The sequence below is a fragment of the Halichoerus grypus genome, chromosome 13 (assembly GCF_964656455.1).
Source record: "Halichoerus grypus chromosome 13, mHalGry1.hap1.1, whole genome shotgun sequence".
Taxonomy (NCBI): Eukaryota; Metazoa; Chordata; class Mammalia; order Carnivora; family Phocidae; genus Halichoerus; species Halichoerus grypus.
In genome coordinates, this window is record NC_135724.1 from 78,208,333 (window position 1) to 78,224,414 (window position 16,082).

General features: G+C 49.7%; 1 protein-coding gene and 1 long non-coding RNA gene across 2 annotated transcripts in view; one reads left to right on the forward strand and one right to left on the reverse strand.

Moving 5' to 3' along the window:
- Window positions 1-2,130: 2,130 nt before the first annotated feature.
- LOC144379805 (uncharacterized) lies at window positions 2,131-2,936 on the reverse strand. The gene is made up of 2 exons (XR_013443192.1): window positions 2,660-2,936; window positions 2,131-2,397 (listed from the first exon to the last, which is right to left on the reverse strand). It is a non-coding gene; the product is annotated as an uncharacterized LOC144379805 (long non-coding RNA).
- Window positions 2,937-5,174: 2,238 nt separating this feature from the next.
- Window positions 5,175-16,082, forward strand: part of ACACB (acetyl-CoA carboxylase beta) — a 122,681-nt gene continuing 111,773 nt past the window's right edge. The window contains exon 1 of the mRNA XM_036085976.2: window positions 5,175-5,189. The gene's annotated coding sequence lies outside the window, so the exon portion shown is untranslated. The remainder of the gene's footprint in view (window positions 5,190-16,082) is intronic.

A 16,082-nucleotide genomic window follows, 5' to 3' on the forward strand; every position in this document is an offset into this window, starting at 1 on the left:
CAGCTGCCTTCCAATAAAACTAGGGACACTGAAATTAAAATTGAATATTATTTGCGCGTGTCGGGAAATCAAAGATTTCCCGCCCCCCACCTCCCCACCTCAGCATTTAACAAATGTAAAACCCACTCTTAGTTTGAGAGCCACAGGAAAACGGGCAGCACGGGCCCCAGTTGGCAGACCCCTGTTCTAGGAGCCCCCACTCAGATGTCTGCCATGACTGCGCCCACATTTTGCATCCGGCAGCAGGGCAGTGCTGCATGGCCCATTGTGGGAGCACGTGAGAAGCCCGCCCAGGATGTCTCCCTTCTCAGGCAAGGAAAAGAGCATCTGCTGAGGGCTTTTGGAAAACAAGGAAGTCAGTTACTGCAAAATGTCCTGCGAACCCCAAGTTATAAAATAATCGTGTGGACGTCACCATGAACTGAGTCCAGCAGGGCAAAGTCGGAGAATGGGAGTTTGTTTTTTAGACTTTAGCATGTTGTTAGTATGCTCCCATTATTACAGAATACATTCTGTCCCTCTTAAAATGTACTCTTTGCTTTGGTTTGCACCTAGAATAAAAAGCCTTAGAGTTTGGGACTGGAGAAGCAAACTTTATGAGGCATATGTGTGTGGCTGTGGCTTTTCATCCTTGTCGATCCTTCGAGACCTACAAGGAAAAACAGGTGGGACGCTCTGGGCTACCTTGGAGAGTCCTGGCTTGTTGACTGGTGGCGAGCCAAGCTGAGAAAAGTCTGGAACTTGGGTGGCCTCTCTTCCTCCTTGGAGTCCTAACACACTTTGAATCTGGGTTTCACAACCTCAGGTCACCTTGATGATCTTGGTTGGAATCTGTTTTTAAATTTTTGAAGTATGTTTGGAAATGCAAATGTTGGTGAGTGGGGCAGACCAAGAGATCAATACTTGGCATTCTTTGCTACTCAGTTTTGGATTCCCTGAGCCCGGTCCCTCCCAGCTAGTGGCATTTGCAGTGGTGGGGGATCCAGAGGCTTTAAACAAGCCCTTAGTATGCCTTAAACCTCACCACAGATGCTCACCTGGGTGAGGCAGGCAGGCCAGGTGCGAGGATCCAGAGGGTCCAGCCACGAGAGTCCTTGGCTTTCATGCAAGGTGGAAATCAAACGCAAGCCAGTGGGAAGTGAGCGGAGTTTATGGAAGACAACAGATACAGACACGGGAAGACTCGGAAAGGAAACGGAGCATGAGTCTCGTTTTTGCCTGGGGTCTGGGGTTTTTACTGACTGATTGTGGTCTCGGGCACGTGTCATCCCAGGCAGCTAGGAACTGGTGAGAACAAGGACCGGGTCCAAGTGTCCATTCTAAGGCACTTATTCCCTGGAACCAGTGGGTCTTGGAGTGAGGCTCTCTAGCGCCAGTGGTCTGGAATATGCATGTGATGGCTTTGTCCGATCCTTCCTGAGATACTCTCTTTTGTGCTGGAAGACTCCAAAGCTAACCATTAACTCCTTGTCCCTTGTGAGGGGGACATATATTAAGGCACATGTAGAGCAGGGGTGCAGGTCCTAGCAAGAATAAAAGCAGGAAAAGACGTAAAGAAAGAAAAAGCCAGCTTTTTCTTTCATGGGGTCCCTTCGGTTTCCCAGTCTCATGGGGAAAATAAAAAATATCAATGCCAGGCTCACTCCCAGAAAGTGATTGAATTGGTCCTCAGGGAGAAGCGGAGATATCAGTATTTTTACAAAGTGTCCAGTTTATAGCAGGACCAGCAACCTCTTTCTAGAGGCCCTGTTTTCCTTACGCCGTGTGGTCGCTTAATTTTTTTCTTTTTGGTGATAAGGATACTTAGGACTTTCTGAATCTGAGATGTATTTGAAGAAATCTATTTCTCTATGACTGTTGTTGTGTTTGGTGGGAAAAGTTTATGAATGTACTCACTGGTCTCAAGCCTATCATTCGGCTTCTAAAAAATACCTATGACCGTAAAAAGAGAGTGTCAAGGGATCGCGGAGCTACCAGAATGAGTTTGTGAGTGTGTGTGTGTGTGTGTGTGTGTGTGTGTGTGTGTGTGTGTAGGGGGAGCTGAGAGTGTTTGTAGTCTTTTGGAAAGTACGAGTTTCATTAGGAAGCCGTTCGAAGCACCTGTTACGAGCAAGCCACTATGCCAGAAGCTCGGCATATGTCGTTTTATTTCCTTTTTCCCAACCATGTGGTGAAATAGCTGCATGAGGAAACAGACTCAGTCATTTGCCCAGAGCCACAGGTAAGGGAGTCAGGACTCGAACCCGCGTGAGCCTGGTTTCAAAGCCCAGTTGTCTTGCCACTACTTACACTCTGCCCAGATCATTGTTATCGATGTTCTCAGGGGGGATTTCTGAATGGAGTTTATACAGATTTCCTTAAGTCACGGATAGCTCTCCCAGGAAAAACAGGACACGTCTGTAGGTGAAAATGTGCCCCATTGAGAGGACTGTGAGAGCTACTCCCGAGGCACCGACGTTTGGATGAGTCACCGAAGCCCCAGCCTTGGGGCCGCGGATCAGGGAGGAGGGAAGGTTTGTGGGCCGCGCACAAGACCTCTGCTCCCATCAAACGGATGATTTCATCCTCCCCTCCCATAAAGCGTGTGTGGTGCTCTCCCCGCTTACAGCCGACAGAATGAAGGCCTCAAGAGCAGACCCGAAGTGCGTTTCCTGCTTACAGGTCCAGCGGAGAAGATCCTGAGTCCAGGGTGCTGACTTTTCCTTTCTGGAAAACAAGCCCGCGGAGGAAGTGGCTCTAGCTGCACCTGCCGCCATTTAAACCGCTTTGCTCGGTTCAGGCTCTTGCGGGGTTTTTCCACTTGCTCTTCAGCGAGGCACATCCTGGGTTGACTGAGATCGGGGCCACCGAGCTGCCGTCCCCCCTTTTGTCAGAGCACAGCGCCCTTTTGTGTGGCTTCTCTCCCTGCTCTGGCTTGGATCCGGAGGTGACCTTAGTCCCACATGCGTCCCGCCCTCCCCGCGGCACAGAAGGCTGGCAGCGCGGGCTGGGTGCCAGTGAGAACCAGCCGAACCAGCATGGAAGTGGACTAATTTGGGGTTGTTTGTGGGTTTTTTCCTCTCCCTAAGCCACAAGAAATAGGACACATTTTATTGAGCGGCGTTTTCATTCAGAAGGTTTTACGAAATCTTTTCCGGGGCGGGGTGGCGGGGGGTTGTGCGGAGAGAAGCCAGGTGATCCTTGGATGACAGTTGCATCAACCCTTGGGAGCTTTTCCCGGCGGGCTTGGTCTAGAAGCCATTTCTCAAATACCCAACAACCGCGTGCAATCAATTTTCTGCATGTCCTAGGAAGGCCAGAATGACCTGGTCCATATCGCTGACGACGACGTGGACTTTAGATGCCCCCTGGCTTAGATATCGAAGAATTGTGAAAGACAGCAAAGGTCTGGGGTTGAAAGGTGGCAAGCAGCGTCGTCCTGCCCTGCAGGGCCGCCCCGGGGGGCGGGGGTGCGGGATCCTGTTCCAGGCCGCCTGGGCTGGGACTGCTCCAGTGCCTTGAAGGTTAAGTGCTCCAGGGATATTTTTAAACGGCAGGGATCGGTTAATCTAAAAGTGACGCTCACACTCCCTGGCCACGAGGAGCAGCTCGCCAGCTTAGAGTCAGGCCCTCCGCAAACAAGGAACCCGGAAAGCACAATTGAGGAGACCCGGGGAAAGGAAAGGTGGAGGGACAGGTGGTAAGTGAGCTTACCCCTCCCTGGAGTCCCTGCCTGGAGAGCCGGCGTCCGTGTGGACGGGGGAGGGAGGGCGCTATCCTGCCCGGGGAGAGCAGCCCCTGCACAGAAGGGGGCAGGCGGGCCTTCCAGGGGAATGAGAATTCCTGTTCTGTTTGCGGGGAGCTGATCTGAGGGCTGGAAATGGAACCTAAATGAAGGAGAAGGGCCTCTCCTTGCTTCTATAAATGGTTATGTTGCTGGGAATCTCTGTGCAGGCTCTTGTCATCAGTTCCACAAACCGAAACGGTAGGGTTAGGTTTTAGGTTTACTGAAAAGGCAGTTGTGTTAATTTTTTTTTTTTTTTAAGACTTTATTTAAGAGAGAGAGCACAAGCAGGGGGAGAGGGAGAGGGAGAAGCAGGCTTCCCGCTGAGCAGGGAGCAGATGATGTGGGGCTCGATCCCAGGACCTGGAGATCATGACCTGAGCAGAAGGCAGACACTTAACTGACGGAGCCACCCAGGCGCCCCAAGTCTTCTGTCGTAAGGATAACTATTCTGTTTCTTAAAGATGTCCAATCTCTCAAACTGTTACGCATTTTTTTTTTTTTTAAAGCAGACTCTAGGGGCACCTGGGTGGCTCAGTTGCTCGGCTGAGATCATGATCTGAGGATCGTGAGATCGAGCCCTGCGTTGGGCTCTGCACTCAGTGGGGAGTCGGCTTGAGATTCTCTCTCTTTCTCCCCCTCCCTGCTCGCTCGCTCTCTCTGTCGCAAATAAATAAATCTTAAAAACAATAAATAAAAGCAGACTCTAAGAGTAAAGCATTTATAGTGGCCCTGTATCACTAGAAAGACATTTCATTTTTCTGAAGTGCACTACGAAGTAAAAGTCAAGTAGCATGGAGTAAAACAGGTCTCCTTGTACTATTCTTCTACCTGTCCCTCCCCCTCCTGCTGTGTACAGTTTGGTATAAGACTTCCCAGACCTTGGGGGCGCCTGGGTGGCTCAGTCAGTTAAGCATCTGACTCTTGGTTTCGGCTCAGGTCATGAATTCAGGGACGTGAGATGGAGGCCCAAGTCAGGCTCTGAGCTCGGTGTGGAGTCTGTTTGGAATTCTCCCTCTCTTGCTGCCCCCCGCCCCCCACTCTCTCTTATTTCTAAAAACAAAACAAACTTCCCAGACCTGGTTTCTCAAAGACCTATTCTGTGCCTTCACCTGGTACACAACTATCTCTAACGATGATCATTATTATTATTTATTATTATTATTTTAACATCAGTGGGCTTCCATGTAAGTTGGGTGACCAACCATCTACAGTGGCCCAGGACTGAGAACTGAGGGGGACCTCCTGGGAAGCCAGTCTTTCCATTTAAAAACTGTAAGGTAGAGACATTGTTTTATAAACTGTTGTTTTTTTTTTTCCTTCGAAACAGTGTCTTGGGATATATCTAGAAGATGTGATTTCTTCACTGACTTCTCCGAGTTTTAAATGGAAAGACTCCAGCCGATCCTCAGTCATGTGATTGGAGGTACAAACATCCTCAGTTTATGAATTTATTTGAGCAGCTCTAGGAAGGCATTTTATGTTTATGCAAAGGAGGTTTTTAAAACATTTTTTTATAAAGATTTTATTTATTTATTTGGGAGAGAGAGAGCAGCAGAGGGGTGGAGGGCAGAGGGAGAAGCAGACTCTCCGCTGAGCAGGGACCCCGATGTGGGGCTCGATCCCAGGACCCTGGGATCATGACCTGAGCTGAAGGCAAACGCTTAACTAACTGCACCACCCAGGCGCCCTAAGACATTTTTTTTTTATTTTGACTCAGTTGACACACAATGTTACATTAGTTTCAGGTGTGTACCTAGTGGTTCAACTTCTCTGTATGTTATGCTGTGCTCACAAGCATAGCCACCGTCTGTCACCGTACATCGCTCTTGCAATATCATTAACTCTATTCTCTAGGCTGTGCTTTTATTCCCAAGACTTCTTCATTCCTTTACAGAGCCTTTCCCTTCTCTCATTTTGCCCATCCCCCCACCCCCTCCCTTCTGGAAACCATCAGCTTGTTTTCTGTATTTATTGATCCGATTCGTCTTTTTATTTATTCATTTTTTTTGGATTCCACTTATGAGTGAAATCATATGGTATTTGTCTTTCTCAGTCTTATTGCACTTAGCATGATACCCCCTGACTCCATCCATGTTGTTGGCAAATGGCAAGATTTCATTCTTTTCTTTATGGCTGGGTAATATTCCACTGTATCTATCTATAGATATTTATTTACAAATATATAAATATATATATATATATATATGTACACCACATCTTCGTTATCCATTTGTCTATTGATGGACACTTGGGCTGCTTCCTTATCTGGGCTATTGTAGATAATGCTGCAGTAAACATCGGGATGCATATATCTTTTCAAATTAGTGTTTTCGTTTTCCTTGGGTAAATACTTAGTAGTGCGATTACTGGATCATATGGTAATTCCATTTTTTAATTTTTTGAGGAACCTCCATCCTGTTCTCCAGAGTGGCTGCCCCAGTTTGCATTCCCACCAACAGGGCAGGAGGGTTCCCCTTTCTCCGCATCCTTGCCAACACCTGTTATTTCTTTTCTTTTTGATTTTAGCCATTCTGACAGGTGTGAGGTGGTATCTCATGGTGGTTTTCATTTGTATTTCTCTGATGATGAGCGATGTTGAGCCTCTTTTCGTGTGTCTGTTGGCCATCTGTGTGTCTTATTTGGAAAAATGTCTGTTCAGGTCCTCTGCCCGTTTTTTAAATCAGATTTTTTTTTTTTTTGGTGTTAAGTTATATAAGTTCTTTATATATTTTGGATATTAACCCTTATCAGATTTATCATTTGCAAATATCTTCTCCCATTCAATAAGTTGCCTTTTTGTTTTTTTGATAGTTTCCTGTGCTGTACAAAAGGTTTTCATTTTGATGTGGTCCCAATAGTTTATTTTATGCAAAGGAGTTTTTGGGTTTTTTTGGTTTTGTTTTTGTTTTTTGCTTCTGCTCAGGTGCTATGTAAGCTCTGTTCTATCACCTTTATATATGAGACATAAATTAGAGTATTATATGAGATACTTGATCTTTAGGGGGCAATAGACATTTTAAGCTTTTCAAGTGGAGACTCCCTCAAAGTCTTATCCTTGTAGAAACTTTGCGATACCTTATTCTAAAGGTTCCTCTGAATTTTGACTCAAAGCTCTTTAGAGGAGTGCGCATCTGTACCCTGGGAAGCCTGGAAGGATGGTCAGAAATCATGCATTTCACCTGAAAACTTCATGCACGTTTCACATTCTATTCTAATAGATCTCTTTGTTATAATAATAGTAAACTTACTACCATGAAGTAAGAGAATTCTCCAGGAAGATAGGATGGGTTTGTTTAGATTGTGTTAGACAATCCGGGCTGGGCGCAACAGGGGACCCGAGGTACTGATTACTAAGTGATTGGCATGCAGCAGGTGTTGAATTACGCACAAGGACAATCCTAGGACGAGGTGTTATTTACTCCATTCCCCAAACCAGGAAGCCGAGGTTTGGAGAATTCGCGTGACTGGCTCTGGTCAGTCACATGACAAATGGCAGTCTCCACTCCGGTCAGCCCCACACCAGAAGTGGGGCTCTCTGGACCTCTCTGGGCGACCAGCACAGCACACCTTAGCACCCTTACCTGTGCTGGGACCCTGGAATACAGCCTCACTTTTCAGTTAGCCCGGGATTGGTGCCACCACTGTTGGACCCACTGACACACCTTTTCAAATCAAATCAAATCAAATCATGGGTGAGAGTGATAAGAAAGGACAACCCTGCACACACTCTCCCTTCTATTTGGAAGTTAATGGGTCTCAGGCTCCAGTAGTAACTAGAATAATTAGTTGTTGGAAACGCCCCTCTGAGCAGATCTTCCTTCCACACTGTTAAAAGGAAGGCTGTGGTCTCTTATTTCCACATTCGCAACAAAGTGGGACTTAGGGGCCCTCCTGTTTGGAGGAATAACCCACGTAAGGTGGAGAAGGGGCTCTGGTTCCAGTGTGGGAAACACTGGGCTGCCCATAGGGAGCCCAGACCCTTTCTGGCAGACTTCTCAGAGCCTTGACTATACTGACCTGTGGTGGGACCCTCCAAAATGCAACTTTGGGATTTGGCAGCGATGGGGACCATCTTTCAGGGCTGGTGTCCGCCATCGGCAGCTCCTGAGAAGCGTGGAATAGTCTCATTTTGTACCTTCCTCAATTCCGCTTCAGAATTGCGGGAGGCAGGGTCCTGCCCTGGATAAATGTCTTAACAAGGCTTGAGCTTTTGTACAGGGCTCCAAGGCAGCGTGTGTGCGTGCGTGTGCGTGCGTACGTGTGTGCACGTGCGTGTGTGCGTGCATGTGTGTGCGCGTGTGCGTGCATGTGTGCATGTGCGTGCGTGCGCGCGTCTGTGTGCGTGCGTGTGTGCGTGCGTGTGTGTGGGTGTGCGTGCGTGTGCATGCGTGCGTGTGTGCGTGCATGTGTGCGCGCGTGTGCGTGCATGTGTGTGCGTGTGCGTGCGTTCGTGTGTGTGCGTGCATGTGTGCGTGCGTGCACGCATCTGTGTGCGTGCGTGCGTGTGTGTGTGTGTGTATACCGAGCCAGAGCCCAGCCTCCCAGGTTCTGGATGGATTGGAGCAGGGACATCTGCCAGCAGGCTGTTGGACTAACTCACGCTTGGGGTGAGGTGGTGGTGGGCGTCGGGGAAGCACGAAGAAAACACACAGGCCCTGCAGCTCGTCGGTCCCGTCCAGCTCTGCCGCTTCATGATGTGACCTTGGGCAGCAGATTCCTCCCCTGCCTCATCTCTTCATTTGCCAAATGGGAGCACGAACTTCCTAGGGTTTTTGTGGACATGCAAAGGGATAGTAAGCATGAAGTGCATAGTTTAAGACCTGGTATACAGTAAGTGTTTAACACACATTAGCCTTTATTATCATTTAGCAGTTTCCTCAGTTTGTTCAAGGATTGCTGCATGCCTCCCGCCATGTCTACACTCCATTTACCAAAGAGCCATTTTTTTGGGAACCCTTGTTGCTTGGGAAGGGGTCAGGGAGCCTGGGGCAGGGGGGATTCAGCTGCCTGTCCAAGGTGGTTGCCCACTGCCTGACCTTGACGCTCACACCCTCAGACTCGCTGGAGCAGGAAGACCCTCTGGGGAGGCGGGAAGGATGGGCTGGATACGGAGGCGAACCTGGGCTAGGTGGAGGCATGATGCAGCCAACAGGTATTTCCTGACCCTTCCGTGTGCTGGGCCCTGCACTGTGGAGCCAGGGGCAGGACAGAGCCAGTCCTTGCCCCGAGAAGCTTACATTCCATGAGAGGGGTAGAGATGAGTGAGTGTATCGGTGACAACATAGTGTCAGGTCAGCTTGTGGTAAGTGACGTGAAGGAAAGGAACATGTCATCGAGAATAAGACCCACGGTGTCAGGGCGGGTCTGGGGTGGGAACACGGAAGCAAAAGCAGAAAAAGGAGCAAGAGATAATCATGCCAGGGGGCAGTGGTGGGAAAGAACATTCCGGAACATGGGCCCACAAGCACAGAGGGCCTGAAGGGGGACCAGTAGCTAGAGAGTGGGCAGGGCACAGATCTCCAGGGCCACGTGGACCACAAAGGAGTACAATGAAGAGCGACCGAGCATGTGAAATTCAGTTCAGCTGCCCACTGCCAGAGTGACTTGGGACAAGTTTAACTCTTGAACCCTGAGATTCCTCTTCAATTCAACACCAAAAAAAAAGGCTTCTCACAATACTGATCTCACAGAGTGGGATGAGGTGGTGATTATAAAATGCTTAGTACAGAGCCAGGCACATAGTAAGTACTAATAAATTTTAACCGTTAGTACCAATATACAGGTTTTTATCAGTAGACAGGGTGCCTTAACTTTTTGGTATAGAAAACAAGTTAACTTTTTTTTTTTAAGATTTATTTATTTATTTGAGAGAGAGAGGGTGTGCACACACAAGTGAGAGGGGCAGGGAGAGGGAGAGAGAACTTCCAGCAGACTCCACGCTGAGTGCAGAGCCCGACCTGGGGCTTGACTCGGGGCTTGATCCCACAACCCCAAGATCACAAGATCACAACCTGAGCCAAAACCAGGAGTCTCAATCGACTGTGCCACCCACGCGCCCCAACTTCTTTTTTTTTTAAACACATTCAGAGGTAGAGTGAATAGCACAGTGAGCCCCTCTATTCACCACCCTCTTCAATAACCATCAACTTCCTGCACTTCTGGTTTCATCTACCCACACACACACACTTTCCCCGATGTTTTCCCCATTTTACTGTGAAAAATTTCAAACCTACAAGGAAGTTGAAAGAATTGTATGGGAGCACCCATACACGCATCACATTTCACGTTCATTGCAGACATCATCAGTACCTTTCTCTCTGAGTACTAACTGCATACTGTCATTAACTAGAGTTCTGGGGTCCTCCGGGGGTGGGGCGTGGGGATTGTTTTCAAGCAAATATCAGAACCAGATAAATAACTGTAGTGCATATCTCTAAAAGAGATGGACTTTTAAAAAACCATCGCCATGATTGTTTCCAACACCATTAACGGCATTTCCTTAACCCAGTACCCAGTTCATGCTCTGTGCCCTCTGTCCCAGAGATGTTGAACACTCGTTCTGTTCCAATCAGGACCCACAAAAAGGGTCCTATTAAGTCTCTCTTCATCTGTAATAGCCACCCCGCTGCCTTTATTAAACACCAGTTACTTATTGAAGAAACTCGGTCATTTGTCCCATGGAATTTTCCACATTTTGGATGTGGCTGATTACGCATCTCTCAAGCGTCCTTTAATGTGTTTATTAGTGCTCAGGTCTCGAGGCTTGAATCAGTTCAGGTCCAAACCCTTGGCAAAACTACTTCAGCATGCTGCCGTGTCATTGTGTGCTATCCACTGCACGGCGTCGAGAAGAACCTAATGTCAGGTTAGCCCGCTTTCAGGGATGTGAACTCCTCGGCGCACGTGGGAACCAGCGTCAGCCTGATCTCCCTTGTAGAGTCCCCAGCGGCCCTTCACTGAATAGTTTACAAGCCATGGACAATCAAAGCCCTACCTAGGTCAATGTTATTTACTGGTTGCAAATGTGGTTTCCTGCTTGCCTCCATCCTCATTCACTTATTAGCTGTCATTCTATAACATACGACTCTCATCCACCATCTGAAATACAGAGCATTTTCCTATAGGAAAGGCAGGATAAGTGCTCGATTGCATCTTTTTTTTTTAAAGTCCGTTTTCAGAGTCATGAGTGGTGCCATTGGGAGCTCCCGAGATGTCAGTGAGGTTTTTGTTTTGAGGAACACGGCAACCACATGATTTTCGAAATTGCTTGGATGTATTTCAATCCACCGCAGTGATCACCTTTTTATGGGCCCAGAGCCCTACTTTGGCAGGGCAAGCCCCTTCAGGGTCCTTGCTTTCAGACAGGACAAGAAATCTCAGCTCACTGTGTACATTTCTGCCCCAGCCCTGGAGTGAGCCATTTCCTCCAAGCAGTCCTGGTTCCTTTTAGTGGGAAACATACTTAGAAATCATAATCTGGGACAAGGAATATTTTACAGGTTCCTCTTGTGAATCGTGGACTGGGGTCAGGGAGCTGGGTTAAGAGGCTTGTACAGTAGTTCAAGTAAGTGGTAATAGGGGCTTGATCCTAGGTAAGGCACTCAGCACCATGCCTGGTGCGTTATGGAGAACATGATAAATATTAGAACACTCTTCGTTTGCGTTCTTTATATTAGTTCATGTAAACCTCACCAAAAACTCTCTGAGGAAGGCAATCTTATCATCCCCACTGGATACACAAGAAAACCAAGGCTCAGAGAGGTGAGGAAATTTGCTGAAGGTCACATGGGAAGTAAAGAGCAGACATAGAACTTGGAGCTAGCCAAACCAGATTCCATACTCCAACCAATACACTGGGTCTTAATTTCAAACTCAGAAATGACCTAGATTAGTTTCTGGCAGAAGACGTGACCATCCAACGGGGCTGGCTTGCTGATGCTTGTTAAACTGGGATTCCAGCGAGGGTCTCCAGGACTGGGCCATGCTTCAGACCCTCTCCCTGCCCCGAGGGGTTTCTGCAACTGTGCCCTTTAGCAGGTGCAAATGGCCCCCGAGACTGCTCTTGGTGCCCTCTGGCCACACAACCTGCAAGCTCTCCCAGGCACATGTTCTCATGACTTAGTCTTTACCAGAGCCCTTGTGAGGTTGGCGTCATTCACAACTGAAGAGCTGAGGTCCAGAGATTCAAATATGGAACCGACGCTGCAGAGTTTCCTGGCTGCTGGTGGTGCTACGGCTCGAACCCCCAGGCCCTCCAATTCTGTGTCTAGAGTTCTTTTTGCTTTTCGTTCTGGAAGGGACAGGACAGAGGAAACGGTGCTCCTTTTTAGAGAGGCTAATCACCCATGGGGCTCTGTCGATTCCTCCCAACATTTGCAACCAGATTGCCAAAGCTGGTGGGAAATGCTGGGCAGCCTCGGAGGAGAGCAACTGTCCCCAGAAGGTCAGGTTGATTCAGGTTGGGAGTTACATTACCGCTTTTCAGGCCGGATGGTGCACTGGCCCTGCCCCGGGACTAGGCTTGGGGGAGGCCCTCAGCCAGCAGAGCCAGGGAATGTTGGTGGAAGGGATACCCACCACATCTCAGCTCAACATCAGGGAGAGGGCTTGCTCGACAAAGCCCCCCGGTCTCCAAGGCAGGGGCTGCTCAGCACAACCCTGAGTAGCAACGTTAATGAGAAAAAGAACTACAGTAATCACAGTAGCTCCCGAGAGCATGCTTCATTTATGCCAAGCTAAGCAGTCTACGGACGTGAGTTCATTGACTTGCCCGTCGGGATGCTGAGGTTGGTCCTGTTACTATCCCCATTTTACAGATGGGACAACTGAGCTCGGATTCACTGCTCTGCCTGCGGTCACATTGTGGGTGGTGAGCTGATTCTCCAGGCAGTCAGAGCGCAGAGTCTGTTAACTCTTGCACTGTAGCTCTCCATCACTCCGAGAAGGAGGTGTGAATCCCTTACGCCTCTCGTGACCCTGCAGAGTCATTTGTCCCTGTCTGCTGCCCCCCCCCCCGCCCTCCACCCCTTTCTCAGCGCCAGGCAGGCTGTTTGGTTCCTGGAAAGCGCCAGAGTTGCTGGCTTCTCCCGCTTCTAGGCTTTTGTGCCGCCTGCACCGTAGGCCGCCAACACTCTTCCTTCACCTTCCTGCACGTCCAACCGTCGACTTCGGCGGTCTCTACAAGGATGACTCAGGTGGGGACCCACCCCCCGGGCATTCCTCCAAGGCAGCTGCCCAGCTGGAACTGTTCAGGCTGGTTTTGCCTGGGCCAGCAGATCAACCCCATCAAAAGTTGGGCTTGGCTCACCAGGTGTTCATGGAGCACCGGCAGTGAGCCCGGGAAAACTGAAACTCACCAGCTTTTCATAAATATGTTTTCCTCCCCGAAGTTGTCCCCAAATAGGTGGCCGCTGATGCTGTACACCTGCTCGACTCTCAGATCAGATAGTTTGGGATTTGGTACCAAAAGCACAGACATGTAGACAATCTATGCTTACTCGCATGGTCCTTGGGCATCTCCGGAGACCCAGATGTTCTGACAAGTGATTAGTTTGAGAACTATCGACTCTCCCTGGTTCTCATTTCCGGACTTCGGATTCCACCCGTCGAAGAAGGTAGCCAGTTGATCAATCGAATCAACGGCCTGCCCACCTCCCCCGCTTACAAATGTAGGCTTTGGAGTCAGGCAGAGCAGGGTTGAATTCCACGTACTTCCAAGCTGTGTGACTTTGGGCGAGTTGCTCCCCTTTTCTGGGCATTGGGTTTTCATGCCCATTCTGTGAAACGGGATGAGAATACTACTTCCCCTGGGGCACCCGGGGGGCTCAGTCGGTGAAGCGTCTGACCCTTGGTTTTGGCTCGGGTCATGGTGTCAGGTGCATGCGAGCGAGCCCTGCGTGGAGCCCCATGAGCTCCATGCTCAGCGGAGAGTCTGCTTCTCTCCCTCCCCCCTCTGCCCCTCCCCTCCCCTCTCTCCAAAATAAATAAATTCATCTTAAAAAAAAAAAGAATCCTACTTCCCCTGCAGGACTTCTGTGAGGAGTAAACAAGAACCTGAACACAGGACAGTCGCTGCAATGGAAGGCATCGCTGTGTTACCTATCAGCACGAGGTGCTTTAGCATTTGTGGTTTGGGAGTTAGGGTTGAAGTTAGAGTTAGGTGAAGGTTGAAATTCTCTTGCTCTCCCTGGGTACTTTTCCTTCTGGGGTGAGGAAGCAGGACATCTCACCTGCCTAGTGCCCTCAGCCCAATCACAGGGGAAGGCGACGTTCTTGAATTAATCCCTTCCTCCCCTGTGAGCTGCACCATCACGTGTCTTCTTCAGATGCAAAGAATATTAAAGAGAACAATGAGTATCCTTCACAGTAGAACACTTTGCTAATTGCTGCTCCTGGTTAAGTAACTTCGGCAGAGCCCCCATCTTCATCCAGTGGAGTTATTAATTCACCATGTAGCATGGTGCCAAGAGCAAACTCCTCAGGGAGTGGCCCTGACGCCTGACCGGTGGCACACGGGTGCCGGTTACCCAAATGTGAGTCCATGGTGTGCATTTGCGGAGGAGGACGCTTGGCAGAATCCACACTGCCGGTCATCTGCCTTGTTCTTTGCATTTCGCTGCACCAAGAAGGGGAAGGTTGTGTTCAGTGACTACGCAAGTCTTGGCTGGTCCTTCTCCTAATCCTCTGAGGTGGGTGGGGCTTTGTCCTTTCCCTTCTTTTTTCTAGATGGGGAAACTCAGGCTCACCGAGGGAATGTGATGTGTTCGAGATGATACTCTGTGGGGTGGTGGGGGTGTCACTGCAGTGATTCAGCCTACCCTGGGCTCTCAGCACGGCCAGTCATGGCACGTCCTAGGATGAACCACTCCAGGCATTGTACTCTGTGTCCTGCATGGGTGATCACCTTGGACTCCTGACAACCCTGTCTCGTTAGGGACGTCCTTACCTACGTTGCAGATAGCAACCTGAGGCTCGGGGAGGGTATTGCCCAAGGCTTACCCTGCTTGTAGGGGGCAAAACTGATAGGTGAACCCGGTTCAGCCTCCAGGGCACCACATGAGGTGCTCAAGGACGGTAGATTTTTGCTGTGAATGGTGCCTTGGTATAGAAGGAGCACTGGCCTGGAACCGGGACCTTAGCGCTGGTCATGGCTAATGTCGCTCATTTCACGAGGGACCTCTGGCCTCTGCTCATTTAAAAATAAGGATGCTAGCCTCGCTGATCCCCAAGTGTCCGCTCCTAGGCTGCAGGTTGGAGCAGGTGGATTTTTTGGGAAACACAGTGACCTGTGATCCCCCCGTTCCTACAGGCTGGAGTGCAGGTTAAGGTATCCACTAGCCATCTTGGAATGCTCGCGTGGCTAGCTCCTATCACCTTCATTATCTCTGAATTAGCAAAAGGCCCTTGCGCCATCCACCTGCCAGCTGGAGGGTTCTTGGCTGCCCACCCTTCGCCCTGACATTCTGCTTCTCTTTCCATCACACCTCACCTGGCCAAACCCCAGCAAAGTGTCTGACGGGTAAACACATAGGAACAGAAGACACTTGTGATTAGGGGAGCATGTTCTAGAGACAGATTTGGCAAGAGGGTGATGGTATAAGCGGTGAAGTAGACCTAAGTACAGGAATGTGGCAAGCTAGTGGGGGAGGTGGACCTATGGACTGGCCCTTAAGTAGCCGAGCTTGAGTTCAGGGGAGGGCTGAACACGGACCTTCGCGAGTGGCTTATATTTGCGGGTGATGAATAAGGACATGGCTGACTTGGGTGAAAATTCACCCCCATTGGAGCACCGGCTCGTCCAGACTCCTCCCACCATGGTCCGATGCATGACACCAGCCTCCTGCTGAAAGGTGACACCCTGCAGGCTGGGTTCCCCTAGTCACCCTGTGGGCGCCTGTCAGATCCACATGACAGCGGAGCTGGTGGACGTGGCCACAGCGATGGTGAGTGGCAGCACACACCTACGAGTTCATCTTGGTGGGAGGAAAAATCCGAGTGTGACACGGGATCGCTGGTCGAACGCTGACGTTTTGCCCCCCTCGGTCCCTTGCAGCCCCGGCCGGGTCTGGGTGTGTGTTGCGGGGGTAGGGAGCCGCTGGGAAGCAAATCATGACCCCTGCTGGCCCCCTCCGGTCTTCATTTGGTCGCTGAGCCGCACTTGTTGGTACCGAGTGGTTTCCTGCATTCACGAGGACCGGAGCCACGATTGCTCTGACACCTGGTAGCTATTGCTTGGGTTTGGTCGGCAAGAAACAAAAATAGCTTTGGCTGAGCTCGGTTTTCAGGTCAGCTGGATTATTTCAGTGAAGGGCAACAG